This window comes from Camelina sativa, chromosome 5 (genome assembly GCF_030686135.1).
Source record: "Camelina sativa cultivar CO46 ecotype springtype chromosome 5, ASM3068613v1".
Lineage (NCBI taxonomy): Eukaryota > Viridiplantae > Streptophyta > Magnoliopsida > Brassicales > Brassicaceae > Camelina > Camelina sativa.
In genome coordinates, this window is record NC_141884.1 from 32,190,049 (window position 1) to 32,209,413 (window position 19,365).

At 40.9% G+C, this 19,365-nt stretch overlaps 1 long non-coding RNA gene and 1 other non-coding gene across 2 annotated transcripts; both read right to left on the minus strand.

The window, feature by feature from the left end:
• Positions 1-6,784: 6,784 nt before the first annotated feature.
• On the minus strand, positions 6,785-6,891 carry LOC147944590 (small nucleolar RNA R71). The gene has a single exon (XR_015558739.1). It is a non-coding gene; the product is annotated as a small nucleolar RNA R71 (small nucleolar RNA).
• Positions 6,892-16,985: 10,094 nt separating this feature from the next.
• On the minus strand, positions 16,986-17,561 carry LOC147944591 (uncharacterized). Its single transcript, XR_015557622.1, has 2 exons — positions 17,350-17,561; positions 16,986-17,227 (listed from the first exon to the last, which is right to left on the minus strand). It is a non-coding gene; the product is annotated as an uncharacterized LOC147944591 (long non-coding RNA).
• Positions 17,562-19,365: the final 1,804 nt, after the last annotated feature.

The following is a 19,365-nucleotide window of genomic DNA, read 5'->3' on the forward strand; positions in this document are numbered from 1 at the left end:
TGACGAATGTAGTTCACGTACCAGAGATGCGTAAGAACTTAATCTCCGGATCTCTCCTTAGCAAGCATGGATTTACCGTTAATTTAGATACGTATAAGCTTGTACTTTCCAAATATGGGTTGTATTTGGGTAAGGAATTTGTTCGTGCTGGGTTGTTTAAGATATCTGTTGGAGCGGTTGCTCGTAACAAAAATGCAGCTCCTACACATCTGCCTTCAGATCACCCCTCCAAAGGTAGTTTTTTGTTTTCCTTAGCTTCAAAAGTTTAACCCTGTTTACCTGTGTTACTGCCTTGTTTAAAAATCTCACTTGCTAAGTGAGTAACCTGTGTTCTCAAAACCATCCCTCCATCACCCTGACCTTCCTGCTACTGAAGTGCTCGAACCATGGATAAGAGGATGCCATATCACCTGAAAGGGAAAAACATTGAGGGCGGTTTCTCTCCCCCTACCTGTAAAAGAATCAGAGCACCGGACCTTGATACTTCAAAGCTGATTGAGGAAAACTCTCTTACCTTAATGGGTCGCCTTACAAACCCACCGGTTCAAAGACTATGGTCTCTTTTTCCATTCCTCTCAAATCATTGGAACCTTCGAGGTAAAGCTTCAGGTTCAGTCCCAAGCTAATGAAGAAGATATGCAGAAAGTGCTAGACAATAGACCATACCACTTCGACTAGTGGATGGTTATCATTCAAAAATGGGAACCTGTTATATCGGAGACTTTCCCATCAAAGATTCCTTACTGGACTGATATCCAAGGACTCCCAAAACACCTCTGGCTTCCTGAAATGGTGAAAACAATTGGTGAAGAGCTCGGAGAACTTTTGGACTAAGAGATTACAACTTCGACAGTAAAAATTAAGGTCCTCATTGATGGCTTACAACCTCTGGTAAAGGAGACAATAGTCGAGTTTAAAGATGGCAGTGAAGCCCTGATCTCCTTCCGCTAAAAAAACCTCAAAAACTACTGCTCCTTTTGTAATAGACTATCCCATGAAAAGAAAGTTTGCCCAGGGTTTTTAGCGGCATCTGAGAGACAAGAGGAGCTGATCCCCCAAACAAATGCTCCAGGAAAGAGTGAACCCTAGCGGAACTACTACACCCCTTGGGACAATTTTAGGGCACCACAAGTTAGTCAGAACGGACAGAGGACTCTAGAGACAACTCAGGTGAACCATCATTCCAAATAAAGCCCCACGAATACATTTCGTCACCAATAAAACTCTCGAGGGTCCTTCCATGCTTTGTCACCTTATAAACGAAGCCTGCTGGGCACCAACCTTGACAGTCACCACCATAGAGCCCTTGACTCGCGTGAAAGAAGTAGCCCTGCTCTCCCACCAAGGCCAACTGGCCGCTCCCTATCATCCTCTAGAAACGACTACTCAAGGTCACATCATAGCTATGGTGGAGGATACAAAAAGACAAATCTATGCTGGAGAGAAAATACTTAATCCGAGCTGGAAATTCTGAAACGTCCATCACCAGACGCCCCCTGGCGGAGCACACCTTGTCTTCAGCAGAAGTAACCCCTCCTCCACCTATGCCTCTTCCTTCTACTGAGGAGGTTATGGGAACCCTCCGAGAGGTAACAGTTCAATATATGAGCTGTGCTGACCCTACTGAGAGTGTTGCAAGGAAATGTAGAGTAATTCAAGGTGAAGCTAAAGGTCTAACAGCAGAAACTGCTAACAGAATTATAGAGGCGGCAATAGCATCAAATCAAAATGATAATTTGGAGCAACTGACTCCTCCTGGAACATCCCCTCTGGAAGCTGTTACGACTGTACCACTTCGGGAGACTAATCAGCTATCCAATGCCCTTGGAAAGAAAAGACGCGGGAGACCACCTCTGCAAAAACCACAAAACAAAAGCCCTCTTAGACTAGCAGGAGCGAAATCAAGCAAACAAAACAAGTGCCTCATTCAATCCTCACCAAAGCGGAGAAGTACCTCTGAAGCTGGACCCTCCCACCGTGGAGAAAACAGTAAGAATGGTAACGGTGCACCACAAGGAAAGCTAATCCCAGCTAATGGTGAAGAAGAAGGTGGATTTTCACAATCCACCTTATCCTCTTCCTTAAAGTTACTAAGCTGGAACTGTTGTGAGCTGGGGAACCCTACAACAGTTCAATGCCTCCGGGAGTTTCATTCCAAAATCTCACCGGAAGTCTTGTTCCTCATGGAGACGAAGAACCCAGATGAAAAAAGTCTTAAGCTCCTTACAATGGTTGAACTACCCTTCCCACCTCTTGATCCCACCCCATAGCCCAGGGGGAGGAGGATTGGCCCTATTTTGGAAGCAAGAAGTGGAGTTATCAGTATTGGCAAGCTGCAAAAATTTTATTGACACAAAGATTGTATTTGAAGGGAAAAGTTTTTTTGCTACCTTTGTCTACGAAGAGCCAGATCGCTCAAAACGAAAAGAAATCTGGAAGGAACTAACTAACCTGGGTTTAGAGAAAGAGGAGCCCTGGTTCTTGACACGTGATTTCAACGATATCATTGATGCCTCTGAAAAACAAAGAAGACCTCCCCGTCACGTAGGGACATTCGTAGACATACGCTCGTTCATGTCAGAATGGGACCTGTTTGACTTACGCCATTCAAGTAACTTTCTCTCATGGATAGGAAAGCGGCATGATCAGCTTGTGTTCTGTCGTCTAGACAGGGCTATGTTAAATGGAGCTTGGGCGGAATTATTCCCCTTTAGCCGCAGTGAATATTTGAGATTTCAAGGCTCTGACCACCGACCTTTGCTCACCCAACTGGACCTCACAAAGAAGAAAAAGAGAGGGATCTTCAGATACGATAGGCGCTTAAAAGAGAATGAGGAGGTTAAAGCCCTGATAAAGAAAATCTGGTCTTATAATGTACACAATGAGGTTGAGGAAAAGCTTAAACAGTGCAGATATGCAATATCTAAATGGTCAAAGGAAAAGACAAAAAACAGTTGGGCTCTTACTGAAAGCCTCAAGGACCAGCTGGATGCAGCTATGTCGAACCCATCTCCCACCCAGGAAGATATCTCCAGACTGAATAAAGAACTGCTTTTGGCCTACAAAGCTGAGGAAGAGTTTTGGAAGCAAAGAAGCAGACAACTCTGGTTATCATTAGGAGATAAGAATACTGGGTATTTTCACTCAGTAACTAGAGGAAGATCGACTGTTAATAAATTCTCAGTACTGGAGGACAAAGCTGGGAATGCGGTGTATGAGGAAGATAAGATACTAGGTGTGATTACCTCGTATTTTGAGGACCTCTTCACCTCCTAAGGGAGCACTAGACTGGAGACAGTACAAGAAGTTATTAAACCCTGTATCTCTGAGGAAATGAACCTATCTCTCACTGCTTTACCAACTGATGCCAAAATAAAGACCGCTTGCTTCTCCATACACGCAGAAAAAGCTCCTGGACCAGATGGGTTCTCGGCTAGCTTCTTTCACACGAACTGGGATACAGTGGGGCCAAATATCATTCTAGAAGTTCAAAACTTCTTCCATTCTGAATGCCTGCAAAAGTCGATCAATGAAACAAACATCAGACTCATACCCAAAGTTCAATGCCCCCAAAAGATGTCTGAATATCGACCTATTTCCCTCTGCACAGTTTTCTACAAAATTATTTCGAAGGTGCTATCTAGAAGACTCCAACCAATCCTACATATATAATTTCTGAAAATCAGTCAGCCTTTGTCTCTAAGAGAGCATGATAACTCTCTAATTTATATATTTTTAGCATCCTTTTTTGTCCATATTTTGCATTGTTCATATCTCTAACTTAGCATTTGTAGGAATTCACTTTTAGACCATTTAGGGTGTTGCATTTCTGCATTTGCATGTTTTGGATGAAAACAGGTGTTAAAGAGCCAAAAAAAAGTACCAAAGGTTAGAATAAATTAGCTCTAAGTCTCTAAATAAAAAATAAAAATAAAAAAAAAAGAGAGAAAAGATTTTACTATAGTCTCCTAGAAAGAAAGAAAAAACATATATATTCATATTAGGAGTTTAGCAAAGAAAGAATAAAAAAAAAAAGCTAGAAGTTTAAAGTCTAAATCTTAGGGAGTAAAAAAAAAGAGTTAAAATCAAGGATGTGGGTAGTTTGATTCTAGGAGGTTTAAATAGAAAAAAAAAGAGAATGAGAAAAGGGTAGATCATCAAGAGTTAAGCTTTGTATGCCCAAATTGTTCTCAGTCTTAGATAGTTTTCACAACTGTCTAGCATTCCTTCTTTGAGAGATAACCACCCAAATAATTTGTTTGAAACCACCTCACCAAAAAGCCTTACCCTTGAAACCGATTGAGCTTGATTCACCTTCCATTTGCAAGAATTCGCCAAACACTTATTGAATGTGAAAGAGATGTTCTTTATCTTTAGTTGGAGGTTGAACTAGATCGATGCATGGTAATAAGCATAGAAAAATATTTGTAAGTATGTTGATTGATCTTAGCACCATTAAACTATCTTTAAGGACTATAGCTTGAATCCTTCGCTTAGCATATTAAGGTTATGAGTCCCCACTTTCAAACCACACCCTCTTACTTCCTTGCTAGAGACTAGCAAGATTTAAGTTTGGGGGTCTGATAACTCTCTAATTTATATGTTTTTAGCATCCTTTTTTGTCCATATTTTGCATTGTTCATACCTCTAACTTAGCATTTTTAGGTCATTAACTGTAGGAATTCACTTTTAGACCATTTAGGGTGTTGCATTTCTGCATTTGCATGTTTTGGATGAAAACAGATGTTAAAGAGCCAAAAATGGGGAAAACAGGGACAACCCGAGCATGCACCCGAAGGAGCCATCGAGCTGGAAGAACAAGTCCGAACCCCAACACGATCGAGGAGGATCCAAAAGCATGAAGAACAACCCGAAGATCCACCCGAGGAGTAATCTGACTTCACCCTCGTGTACCCCATCGAGTAGACCATCGGGCAAGTCTGGGAAGCTAGGTCAAAAGGGTTTCCATATATAAACCCCCTCCTCTCCTAGCTCGCAAACAAGCACGCCGCAGACCCTCAAACTAGAGAGCGAGAGCTTCTGTAAGAGAACTGAGCGACTCAAACATTTTTCCTTTTGTTTTTACATTTTCTTTCATAGTTTTCATAGTTTTTCTTAGATTTCTATCTTGTACTCTTTCTACTCTATCTTTACTGTTTAATACAATGCAATTTTCATTCTTTTTCGTTGCTTTGTTATTCGTTGCTATGTCCGAGTAGTGTAGTAAAGTTTCTAGGGATGGGATAGATGATTTTGTGTTCTTGATCAGTTAGGATGCCTTAGTTTGATTGTATATTTTCGATAGATTTCCTTCTAGGTTGGTGTTCTTAATGCTGTCAACAGACCGAGAGGTTGAGATTAGATCTAGGGCGTTTACAAATGCTACAGACCGAGAGGAGTAGATGAGATGCTTGATTTAACCAATGCTAGAGGTTTACTTGACTCTGAGTAAGAATTAGATGAGTTTGATTTTACTAACAATAATGAATCGATCTTAATGCCTGCTTGATTATGTTGCTAGTGCGAGAGTGTGAGAACTGATCAAGGTTGATTGTTGCTAGTGCGAGAGTGTGGTGACAAAGTTTTAGAGATTCATTGTCTAGGAAATAATTGCTTAAGGCATGTAAGGCATCTGTACTGGTCAAGAATACTCAGGATTCGATTACCCCATCCTTAGGAGCTTTCGTATTTTAATTGTTTGCTTTTTCTTACTTACTCGACTACTTACCCGATCAGGTACACGATAACCTGTATCGAGTGATACCTCGAGCTGTTCATATCTCATTTGCTTATTCGATCACCCCACTCGATCCTGGACTCGATTACTTGCATCGAGTGCTTAGGTCATGTGGTTTTTTGTTTATATTCTTGTCTTTCATTTATTTTTGGCCTGTTATAACAAAAACACTATCTGCTTGGCTTGACTTGTATTGTTCTGATCATATCCTTTCTACTAGCAATAGACAACCATTTGGATTGATAACCCTTTGTACTACCACTGCATAGGGAATTGATACCCTGGGTGAAAACCTGTCTATCAATTTGGCGCCGTTGCCATTTGGTTGATTTTATTTTTGCTACGTTTAGGATTTCAGCACTTGCTAGATCAAGTTCTTTTGTTTATATTTGGTTCGGAATCTGACTTGTTTGCTTTCGCTCTTGTTTATTTTGAATCTCAGGTACAACCCGAGCACCCACCCGACCCGTCACTCGATCACCTAGATCGAGTTGACCCTCGTGTACACACTCAGATACCTACTTGTGCATGCAAAAACGATCCAGAGGTAGCCAGAACCTGAGTCCTTTCATCGACAACATCGACAGACCTAGGCTACTCAGACAACAACAAGTTCAACCGGAACCAGCAATCATTGAGGAGACGATGAATAATCAGAACGGTCCACCAGCTCCTCAAGCAAGGACCAATATAGGAACAGGAGATGCTCCCTCTACTCACACTCAAAGAAAAGGCATTGTGCCACCTGCTGTGCAGAACAACAATTTTGAGATCAAGAGTAGTCTCATCCAGATGATACAAAGTAATAAGTTTCATGGATTGCCAATGGAGGACCCATTGGATCATCTGGATGAATTTGATAGGCTTTGTAGCCTCACTAAGATCAATGGAGTCAGTGAAGATGGATTCAAGCTCAGGCTTTTCCCATTTTCTTTGGGGGACAAGGAACACATCTGGGAGAAATCACTCCCTAAGGAGTCCATCACCACTTGGGAAGCGTGCAAGAAGGCATTCCTGGCCAAATTCTTCTCCAACTCCAGAACCGCAAGGCTGAGAAAAGACATTTTCGGCTTTGTTCAGAAGAACAATGAAATGTTCAGTGAATATTGGGAACGTTTCAAGGGATACACTACCAGATGTCCACACCATTGCTTCAGCAATGCTTCTTTGCTGAGCACACTTTACAGAGGAGTGATCCCAAAATACGGATGTTGCTGGACAACGCAAGTAATGGCAACTTCCTCAACAAGGAAGTTGATGAAGGTTGGGACCTAGTTGAGAACTTGGCTCAATCTGATGGGAACTACAATGAGGAGTACGATCGCACTGTGCGATTTACAGGAGAGAAAGATGCCAAGTACAAGAGGGACATGAAAGCCCTCAATGACAAGCTTGATAAATTACTCAACTAGCAGCATCAACATGTTCATGCTATATCAGAGGAAGAGTAGTTTCTACAACAAGATGGGGAGACTATACAGATAGAGGATGTTAACATATCAACAACCAAGGAGGTTACAACAAGGGGTACAACAACTACAAGCCGAATCCGAATGTGTCTTATCGGAACCCGAATGTTGCCAATCCTCAGGACCAAACTTACCCATCTGCAGTTCAAGGGAACTAGGTCCAATAGAAGCCTTTTGTCCAGTACAATCAAGGTTATGCACCTAAGCAGCAGTACTCTGGAAACTACAACCAACCACATGGATTCCAACAACATCAAGGCCAGCAGAACCAATCACAGGAAGCTGAGTTACGCGGTCTAATTCAGCAAATGATTCAGAATCAGGCTTCAGCATCTATGGACATCGCGAAACGGTTTGCAGAAATGAGCAATAAGATCGACTCAGGATACAATGATCTCAATGCAGAGTACGAATAGCTCAACACTAAGGTTCGATACCTGGAAGGCCACCACAACAACCAACCTGCTCCAAAGATTAACCAACTCCCAGGTAAGGCTGTTAAAAACCCCAAGGATTATGCAACTGCTCAAGCCATCTTCCTTGATGATGACTATGAGGATTACATCACTGGGGACAGTGATGATCAAGATGGGGACGATGTGGAACACCCAATGAAAATTGAGGCCAAGTATTATATATCTGAGTATGAACCCGAGCCTTCACCCGAGGAGACTGATCGAGTTGATGATCGAACACTGGTTCGAGAATCACAAACTGAAGAACAACCCGAAGTGGAACCCGATCACCTACCCGATGATGGCGATCGGATGATGCATCGAGTAGATGTTGAAACAAGAGATCAGCCTCAACCACCTGCACCAAAAGAAGGGGAATTAGAGGAAAGATTCAATGCTGCACTTGACATCCAGTTGGAGGTGCTTGCAGAGCGAATGGCTAGGCGTAAAGCTCCACCACCTAAGCTTTTGCCACCACACGAGCTTCAGAAGGAAGCTGCCAAGGAGGCAGCTCGACTGGAAAACGAGGTTAAGGAAGCTGTCAAGGAAATTGGGTTTGAGATTCTCAGGAGTGAAGTGTGCTTGGATCCTGATCTTCGGATTGAGGAAAAACTAGGAGATCCTGGCTCTTTCACATTGCCATGCTCGATAGGTCTTCGGATCTTCAAGAATTGTGTGTGCGACCTTGGAGCTTCAGTTAGCATTATGCTGCTGTCAGTGGCCAACAAGATGGGATTCACTGATTTTAAACCAAGTAATCTGTATTTGGTTTTGGCTGATAGAACAGTGAGGCATCCGATTGGGATCCTGGAAAATCTACCTCTCAGAATTGGAAGAGTGGAAGTTCCTACTGACTTCATGATCCTTGATATGGACAAGGAACCAGACGAACCACTGATTCTAGGAAGACCATTCTTGGCAACAGTTGGTGCTGTGATCGAGGTGAAACAAGGCAAGATCAGAATAGAGCATGGTGAGCATTTCAAGATGGAATTTGATGTGAAGAAAGGGATTAAGAGGTCAACCATTGATGGTCAAGCTTTTTCTACTAAGACCAAACAGAGGAAGGTGCAACATCTTGAAGAGGTCAACACCACATTTGCTTTAGAACCTGGACAAAACCTGGAAAATCTGTTGAACCAGCCTGCTACAGTGGAGAGGATTCCAGAACCTCTTCCACATAGATCCCATGCTTAAGGAGCATGGAGAGTCAAGCTTAGTGACTTTAAACAAGCTCACTTGGGAGGAAGTCCCAAAGGTATCTTTTGTTTTGTTTTGATTTATTTGTTTTATCTTATTTTTTTATTTTTGAATTTTCATTAAAAAAAAAATGGAAAATTGAAGAACACGAGGGTCAACCCGACACCATACTCGACGCGCCTGATCGTGTCTTTGCTCGGGTGGCGAGTGGAGTCCAAATTCCACATGGAAGCCCACTCTCGGCGAAGCCCACCAACCAAACCATACTCTATTTAAGGGTGTCGAACCACTTCTCCCTCATTATCACCGATAAGTTGTCTCTAAACCCTAAAGTTCTTTTAGCTTCCATACTTTCTATTCTCTCTCGATCTCAAGCTTTATTCGATTTCTTTGGGACTAATCCTATTAACCTCGAGACTTAGCCTTCTTCTTCTCAAGGATTCAAACATGGAGCCAACCGCTAAAACCTACCAAAGGAAGGGAAGAAGATCAACCTCCACCGCTGCTACAACCGGAGGCGATGCCGTCGAAGCTCGAGAGTCTCAAGGGAGAGGAAACGTTCCATAATCCCAACCGCTGGCTGGACGTTTTGCCTCCCCAACCCGATGCTCAACCCGATCCACCACCCGACCTGATGCTCGAGTAACCGATCGAGTAGGCCACCGAGTTCGCTCATCGAGTCTAATGGCGAGTGTTGTTCGCCGATCTCCTCGACGTTGGGACCTGTCTACGTCCAAAAGAACCCTTACCGACCCCATAGAGGTTGATTCTGATGCTGGAGGAGAAGAGCAAGGGGAGATCCAAACCTCTCGATCAAGGAGCAGAGCTGCGGTTGCAAGAGGGAAGAGACCGGCTTCAGAGAAGGCTGAGAGGTCAGTTGAGAGAGCAGTTGAGGAAGAGGATCAACAGGCAGAGGAGGAGGACCGAGCGAGAGAAGAGGAGCAGAGAGAGAGGACACGCCAAGCCTCGCGGAGGCTGAAGCAGAAGGAGGTGGACACTCCGGCAAGACTATTCAAAGTTTTCCGGAAGATGAGCTTTATTGGTACCCGATACCCTCACCATGAGACCATGAAGCAGTTGGACATCGCTAGAGAGGTTGAGTTTCTGTTTGATATGTGCCACCTGGGCCATATGATGCGAGCCCACCTTGAAGCATATGAGGAGGAGACGGTCCATTTCCTTTCAACCTTGAAGCTGCATTATTTCGAGGACCACCCGACCCTACTACCCGATGGGGGGATCAGGTTCATCACCTTCTTCGTGAGGAACAAGGATTACCGGCTCACTTTCAAGGAGATGGAGAAGCTATATAGCTTCAAAGCTGGTAGTGAAGAAGGAATGGAGGTTAGCAAGGAGGAAATGAGGTCCCTATGACTGACAATAGGAGACAAGCTCTCCTACAAGTCCACAAGCTCCAAATCCACTCAAATAAGGAGCCCTGTCTTGAGGTATTTTCACAAGTCCCTTGCATGCACTCTTTTTGCTAGAAAAGAGACTGGGAATGTGAACGATCATGAGCTCCAGCTGCTGGACAATTCTTTGTGTGGAGTTTTGGACAATGCTAGGGATGGTACACCACTAGTTGGAGATGTTGCGGATACTAGTATGGTGTTTGTGCTACTCGATCAATTCCTCTATCTGAAATCGTGGGCAATGAAGAAAAGAGAAGGAGGCGGAGAGATCTCCATTGGAGGACTGATTACACCGATTTTGGTGGCATGCGATGTTCCCTTGAAGGGAATAGTGCACGAACCGAGATGGCTGGATGTGGACTACCTCGTGCTGGCGAGATTTTTGGCCCAGGAGAGGCCTAATGACATGATGCTGTTCAAGTTCGTCCATCCAACCGCCAGAGCTGCCCAAATGGTCCTATCTAATGTCATATGCACCAATGTTCGGCTGAGAAACAACATTGACTTCGCACCACCTTTGGAGGAGCTGTAAAATTCGGAGGAGGAGTCTGAAGCTGAGAAGAGAGAGGAAACCGGGCAGAGACAGGGAGATAGCTCGGAGGATTTCAATTTTGAAGATTATGTGTGCTCTCAAAAGCAACCGGTTGGAGTGAGGGAAGCCCACAAGAGGATCGGATGGATGAAGAAGATGAACAAGTATTTGGTGAGGAAGGTGAAAGATCTTACCGGCTCGGTGAAGGCAATGGGAGGTCAGATCAAAGAGCTGCAAGACAAGGCAAGCTGTGCCTCAGCCCCTACCTCGGCATACGCACTAACTTGGATGGGGAGAAGCGGACCGCTAGGAGGAATTCGAGGACTGCCACCTCAAGAACCCCATAGAGCATCATCATATGAGCCCCAAGCTGAGGAGGACATCACCCGACCTGAGGCATCGCGGAGAAGCCATTCTAACGCTTACCCGACGCCCAACCCGATGGGATACACGATGAACTATCCGATGCACCCATCGAGCATCCAATCGGGTGATTACGCAGGTATTTTCCCTCCGCCTTATCAGATGCCATTCACGATGCCGTACACGATGCACCCTACGAGTGGATACACGGGTGATCATTCTGGACCTCTTCCGCCATTTCCGTCATACTACCCGATGCCCTACCCGATGAGCTACGCAATCCCACCCTCGATCAACCCCTCGGATTCTGGTCAGAGTAAGTCGTCTGTGCAAATTTCTGAGCTCTCTGACGAGCAACCACCGGCACCTGCTGAAGCCGGAGACGATCCTGGCTACACGTTGGCGAGTATGGAGGCTACTGCAACCTCCTTCTTCTTCAACCCATGAGGTACCCATTTTATCCAACCCTTGTATATACCATTGCATTTAGTTTAATTCATTTTGTGTGATTCTTGGATTCTTTTTCTAACGTTTATTTACACAGGGACTGTGTAATTTAAGTTTGGGGGAGGGTCCTAGAATGTATTTAACTTTGTGTTTTATTTTCTTCTTTTTATTATTTCAAATTTTTACATGCTAGTTTTATTCATTTGAGTTTGCATCTATGTGCATTAAAAAAATCCAAAATAATTTGAAAAAAAAAAATTAAAAAAAAAAAAGTGTTCGTGTAGTTGCATTTACATATTAGGATTGAGTCTAGTTTGTTTCATATAGGATTGTTGCATATGCATCTTAGGGGACAATGATTAAAACTACCTTGTTCAAAATCAAACCTTAGGATTGAAGCTATAGCCATTAGTCATAGTTCATTATTGCTAGATCAATCTTTGGAAAAAAATGAAAATCTTTGCTTAAACCCTTGTGTCGTTTGAATGCTTCCTCCACTTGCTTGAACATTAGAACATCTCTATATTATTGGATTTAATTTGAACTTTAATTGTCTTGCTTATGGAACTTGAATACTTACTCATGGTAACTCTAAACTCAGGTTAGCACTCCAATTTTACCAATCTTTTCGTTTAACCCGATTCATTTGTCCTATCCATGAACCCAAACCTTTCTTTCAAACCTTGTTGTGAATTGTTGAGTGAGGCCTCTTTCATTGTGCAATAGGTTGTGAAACCTTGAGAGTATTGAGAACGACAAAGAACTGCCTCTTGATTTAGCTAAGTTAGAATTTGAACTGGTTAATAGATTCGGTTTTGAAAAATAGGTGGTTAGAATGTTTATTTGGAGTTGGGTTGTGGAATTAAAAAAAAAAAAGTACCTAAGGTTAGAATAAATTAGCTCTAAGTCTCTAAATAAAAAATAAAAATAAAAAAAAAGAGAGAAAAGATTTTGCTATAATCTCCTAGAAAGAAAGAAAAGACATATATTCATATTAGGAGTTTAGCAAAGAAAGAATAAAAAAAAAAAAGCTAGAAGTTTAAAGTCTAAATCTTAGGGAGTAAAAAAAAAGAGTTAAAATCAAGGATGTGGGTAGTTTGATTCTAGGGGGTTTAAATAAAAAAAAAAAGTGAATGAGAAAAGGGTAGATCATCAAGAGTTAAGCTTTGTATGCCCAAATTGTTCTCAGTCTTAGATAGTTTTCACAACTGTCTAGCATTCCTTCTTTGAGAGATAACCACCCAAAGAATTTGTTTGAAACCACCTCACCAAAAAGTCTTACCCTTGAAACCGATAGAGCTTGATTCACCTTCCATTTGCAAGAATTCGCCAAACACTTATTGAATGTGAAAGAGATGTTCTTTATCTTTAGTTGGAGGTTGAACTAGATCGATGCATGGTAATAAGCATAGAAAAATATTTGTAAGTATGTTGATTGATCTTAGCACCATTAAACTATCTTTAAGGACTATAGCTTGAATCCTTCGCTTAGCATATTAAGGTTATGAGTCCCCACTTTCAAACCACACCCTCTTACTTCCTTGCTAGAGACTAGCAAGATTTAAGTTTGGGGGTTTGATAACTCTCTAATTTATATGTTTTTAGCATCCTTTTTTGTCCATATTTTGCATTGTTCATACCTCTAACTTAGCATTTTTAGGTCATTAACTGTAGGAATTCACTTTTAGACCATTTAGGGTGTTGCATTTCTGCATTTGCATGTTTTGGATAAAAACAGATGTTAAAGAGCCAAAAATGGGGAAAACAAGGACAACCCGAGCATGCACCCGAAGGAGCCATCGAGCTGGAAGAACAAGTCCGAACCCCAACACGATCGAGGAAGATCCAAAAGCATGAAGAACAACCCGAAGATCCACCCGAGGAGTAATCTGACTTCACCCTCGTGTACCCCATCGAGTAGACCATCGGGCAAGTCTGGGAAGCTAGGTCAAAAGGGTTTCCATATATAAACCCCCTCCTCTCCTAGCTCGCAAACGAGCACGCCGCAGACCCTCAAACTAGATAGCGAGAGCTTCTGTGAGAGAACTGAGCGACTCAAACAGTTTTCCTTTTGTTTTTACATTTTCTTTCATAGTTTTTATAGTTTTTCTTAGATTTCTATCTTGTACTCTTTCTACTCTATCTTTACCTTTTAATACAATGCAATTTTCATTCTTTTTCGTTGCTTTGTTATTCGTTGCTATGTCCGAGTAGTGTAGTAAAGTTTCTAGGGATGGGATAGATGATTTTATGTTCTTGATCGGTTAGGATGCCTTAGTTTGATTGTATATTTTCGATAGATTTCCTTCTAGGTTGGTGTTCTTAATGCTGTCAACAGACCGAGAGGTTGAGATTAGATCTAGGGCGTTTACAAATGCTACAGACCGAGAGGAGTAGATGAGATGCTTGATTTAACCAATGCTAGAGGTTTACTTGACTCTGAGTAAGAGATTAGATGAGTTTGAGTTTACTGATACTAATGAATCGATCTTAATGCCTGCTTGATTATGTTGCTAGTGCGAGAGTGTGGGAACTGATAAAGGTTGATTGTTGCTAGTGCGAGAGTGTGGTGACAAAGTTTTAGAGATTCATTGTCTAGGAAATAATTGCTTGAGGCATGTAAGGCATCTGTACTGGTCAAGAATACTTAGGATTCGATTACCCCATCCTTAGGAGCTTTCGTATTTTAATTGTTTGCATTTTCTTTACTTGCTCGACTACTTACCCGATCAGGTACACAATAACCTGTATCGAGTGATACCTCGAGCTGTTCATATCTCATTTGCTTACTCGATCACCCCACTCGATCATGTACTCGATTGCTTGCAACGAGTGCTTAGGCCGTGTGGTTTCTTGTTTATATTCTTGTCTTTCATTTATTTTAGGACTGTTAGAACAAAAACACTATCTGCTTGGCTTGACTTGTATTGTTCTGATCATATCATTCCTGCTAGCAATAGACAACCATTTGGATTGATAACCCTTTGTACTACAACTGCATAGGGAATTGATACCCTGGGTGAAAACCTGTCTATCAGAGCCATCACTGATAATGTCCTTATAACTCATGAGATCTTGCACTATCTAAAAACCTCAGATGCAAAGAAACGTTGCTACATGGCAGTAAAATCAGATATGGCTAAGGCTTATGATCGTATTGAGTGGGATTTTATCAGAGTGGTCATGGAAAGGATGGGCTTCCATAGGAAGTGGATATAATGGATTATGCAATGTGTGACCACAGTTTCCTATTCCTATCTGTTAAATGGCTCAGCCCAAGGCTCAGTTGTTCCCCAAAGAAGAATCAGACAAGGGGATCTGCTATCTCCGTATCTGTTCATCCTGTGTGGTGAGGTCCTATTGGGCCTCTGTCTAAATGCACAGAAGGAGAATAAACTACTTGGGATCTGTGTTGCTATTGATTGCCCCCGAATAAACCATCTCCTCTTCGCTGACGATACTATGTTTTTCTGCAGATCAGATGTCAAAAGCTGTAAACTTCTAATGAGCATATTGAGAAAGTATGAGTTGCCTCGGTTCAGATGATTAATAAAGACAATTCAGCAGTTACCTTTTCGTCAAAGACCCCTGAAGATGTGAAGACGCTGGCCCAACAAACTTTAGGAATTCAGAGAGCTGGAGGTCTTGGGAAATATCTAGGCCTACCTGAGATGTTTGGCAGGAAAAAGTAGGATCTATTCAATTTCATAGTAGATAGAATACGTCAAAAGGCAGTAAGTTGGTCATCAAAACACTTATCAATTGCGGGAAAGACTACTATGTTGAAGTCTGTCCTCTCGGCCATGCCAACCTACACCATGTCATGCTTCAAGCTTTTGATGTCTTTATGCAAGAGAATCCAATCAGCCCTCACTCGGTTCTGGTGGGATTCTTCTGCAGAGAAAAGGAAAATGTCATGGATTGCCTGGGATAAAATGTCAAAGACAAAGAGATATGGGGGCTTAGGCTTCAAGGATATCACCTGCTTCAACGATGCTCTCTTAGCAAAAGAGAGTTGGCGTATTCTTACTAGACCAGACTGCCTTTTGGCTAAAACCCTTCTTGGCAAGTATTGCAAAGCAAGCTCTTTCCTGGATTGTACCGTCTCCTCTAATGCTTCGCATGGTTGACGTGGTATTTATATTGGGAGAGACCTCCTAAAAACTACTCTAGGTAAAGCAATTGGGTCGGGATCGACAACTTCAGTTTGGAATGATCCATGGTTATCGCTTTCATCACCAGTTATCCCTTATGGACCTCCTACAGAACAAAGCCAACATATGAAGGTGGATGAGCTTATATGCTCGACATCTAAAGAGTGGGATATTGAGAAGATACGAACAATCATACCTCAATACAAGAATGAGATCTGTATCCTTCGTCCAAGCAAGCTAGGAGCCCCTGATCAGTACTCTTGGCTACCTACCAAATCGGGTGTATACTCGGCCAAAACGAGATACCATGCGGCTTCAGAGAGAGGAAGACCAAACCTCCTGGTTCCCAATCCAACTTTCAACTGGAATAAAAACATCTGGAACCTTCACTGCCCACCAAAAGTCTGGTTTCTAACCTGGAAAGCTATGAGGAACGCCCTTCCTACTGGCCAAAAACTGTGAATCAGAGGAATCAATCCGGATGCTACCTGTCCACACTGCAATGCTGACGAATCCGTCATTCATTTACTGTTCCACTGCCCCTTTGCAGCAGAAGTCTGGAGATCAGCACCTTTTAAAACCCCACCACGCACAGAACTGTTCACGACCACTCAACATGGAATTGAGGTAATCAACAAGTTAATCTGTTTACCTCCCTGTGGAGTAGGAACTGGGAATCTAGCCCCTTGATCTTGTGGTTTAATTGGTACTCGAGAAATAAGAAGATCTTTGAAATCTGCCTCTTCACCTGCTCAGAAATTATAACACTCGCCATCGTTTTAGCTCGAGACTGGTCTGCAGCCCAAGACCAAACACCATCTCCGAAACCATCAAACCAGATCCGAGCAACTCTAGATCTCCGTTTGGATACCATCCAATGTTTCTCTGACGGTTCATGGCGAGAGGAGACGAGGGAAGCTGGATTTGGCTGGATCTTTCTTGACAGGTCTCAATCATCGAAAATCAAAGCCGGATCTGTGGCCTCAAACATCGCTTCTCCTTTAATAGCCAAAGCATCGGCTCTACTCCTCGCCATCCACCAAGCTCTTGAGCTAGATTTGAAACGAGTTTCTTTCGCTTCATATTCACTACAGTTGATCAAAGCGCTTAATTTGGAGGCTTCTTTCAAGGACTTTCATGGGATTCACCACGACATCCTCAATCTATCTCTTCGTTTCGATTATGTTTCCTTCGTGTTTGTACCAAGAGACATGAATAAGAAAGCTGATGCGTTAGCTAAATCAGCTTTACTTTTCTTACCTACTGTACCAAACTTGAATTAATGAAAACCAATTCCGGTTTAAAAAAAAAAAATGAGAGAACTTAACACCAAATGAACGGAATTACAATAAAGTTTAGACAACTTTCTCAACTACGTAGGCAATAAAAACCTCCATCAAATCTGTGACGGCTCTACACTCACCCTCACCGCCATTGCTCTCTTCCTAGCCACCAGATCTATCAACATAACAAATCCCAAAACATCAAAAGACTCCGATTAACGAGAAGCAGACATCAATACTGCTTACAAGCATCGAAATTTCAAGATAATCAGTTATTAATAAAGAGGAAGAACTTACTAGTTACAAATCTGAAAATTGCAATTAGGGAATGAAGGAGGAATAACTTAGGGAACCATCTCAACGAGAGAGAGGATAAGGAGAAGGTAAGAAGAAGATAAGCAAAGAGGTGGGGAAGAAGAAGATGAATAATAATCTATGTAAAGGAGAAGAAGGGTGAAGGAGAAAGAGAAGAGAGAGCTTCTTCTCTCGTGAGAAGAAAAAAATAAGAGGAGTATAATTTTAGGGTTTTTGTATTTTTATATGTGTCTCCTTAAACCGAAGAAACCGATCGGTTTTGGTGTGCCGAACCGAATAAACCGAAGACCGAAATCAATTTATAATTTTGCCGATCGGTTAAGAACAGTAAATCGGTTAGCAACCGAAAACCAAAATTGTCGGTTTGTTCGGTTCGGTTTTCTCGGTTTCTACCGATTGCCCAGGACTACGGCAAAGGCTATGGCCACCATGAAAACAATTGAGAATTAGTATCATTTGTTCGTAAGACAATGCATGTGTACAAAATATCAATCTCTGTTATATATGGAGTTAAACATATCATATAATGAATTAATTGCCAAAAAAAAAGAAAAACATATCATATAATGAAAGTTGTATTCATCTTTATGTTGAACGTTCGAGGGAGATTAAAAGTAATGTGTGAAATCATTGCAATAGACCTACATTAATTCAATCCCAGATCGTTGATATATTTTGTACTGTATAAACAAGATGCAAAGTAAAAAATATACAACTTATCATTATCGGTTAGAGTTAAAAAATTAGAATTGTGATCAAGAATATTATCGAAAAACTACAATCAAAAAACAATACAAAAAAGGTGTTTTGTGTCACTCATTTTATATATGCATAAGTTAGAATTGATGCAAATTAGTTTTACATCACTTATATAAATGACTCTGGTTGCACCGGTTGAAATATTTTTTAATATGCATCAGTTGATTCAATCAATACAAATGATGTTAGTATTTGGCTATTTGCATCAATGCATTAAAATAACGTTAAATTTGCAGCTGTTATTATAAGTAATTTTAAGTGTCTATATTAATTATATATAATTGAAGTTAGTATAAATAGAAAGAATATTAAATTAAATTCTAAGAAATATATATTATTAAATTCTAGAAATTAATATAAAAGCAAATTATTAATTTTGTGATAATAGTTGCCTATTAAATGTTTTTTTAATCATGGAAAAACACTAATATAACTATATATAAGAAAATTATGAAGTCTTTTATCAATGGAAGCAATATAAGACAAATTAAGTAAATAGTTGCATTACTTTTAAAAGCTAAGGCTTTGTTTTTAATTAGCATCAGTCACTTTTTTTTTAAATTGTATCATTCTCTGAATGATGAAAATTCAATTCATATATGCGTATCACTATTGTAAAACTATGCTAAAAGATTTATTTTTGCAACAGAAATAAATAATGACATTGGTTATTACTACTGATGTTAAATTATAATTTGTGTATTGATAATTATAGCAAGTAATTCATATTTTTATCATTTAAACTTTTGAGTCAAATTGGTTTATGCAATTGATTCATGATCTTTTGAAAATACTACCAACATTAATTAGGTATAGAGTTGTTCATTTACTTGATTCATGATTTTTGAACAATTTTGGAACATCAATTATCCTTACATATAAAATAAAATGATTAAGTTGAATTTACCATCAAGCAAGCTTATAGATGATAGAACCATGAATAATTTACCTTTAAACATCATCTAAATATCATTAAATTAGTATCATTCAAACTTTTGAGTCAGAATAATTTATGTAATTGATCCTTGTTGTAGTGACATATACCTTTTACCATCACCTTTAATTGGATATAGAGTTACTACTTGATTGATGATTTTTATTAGAAATTTTAGAAAAAAAATTACCCTTACATATAGAACAAAATGATAGTTAATTTTGCCATAGACAAACTTATAGATGAAAGAACGATGAAACAATTTACCCTTAAAAACTATTTAAGAACCATCCTTATAATAAAAT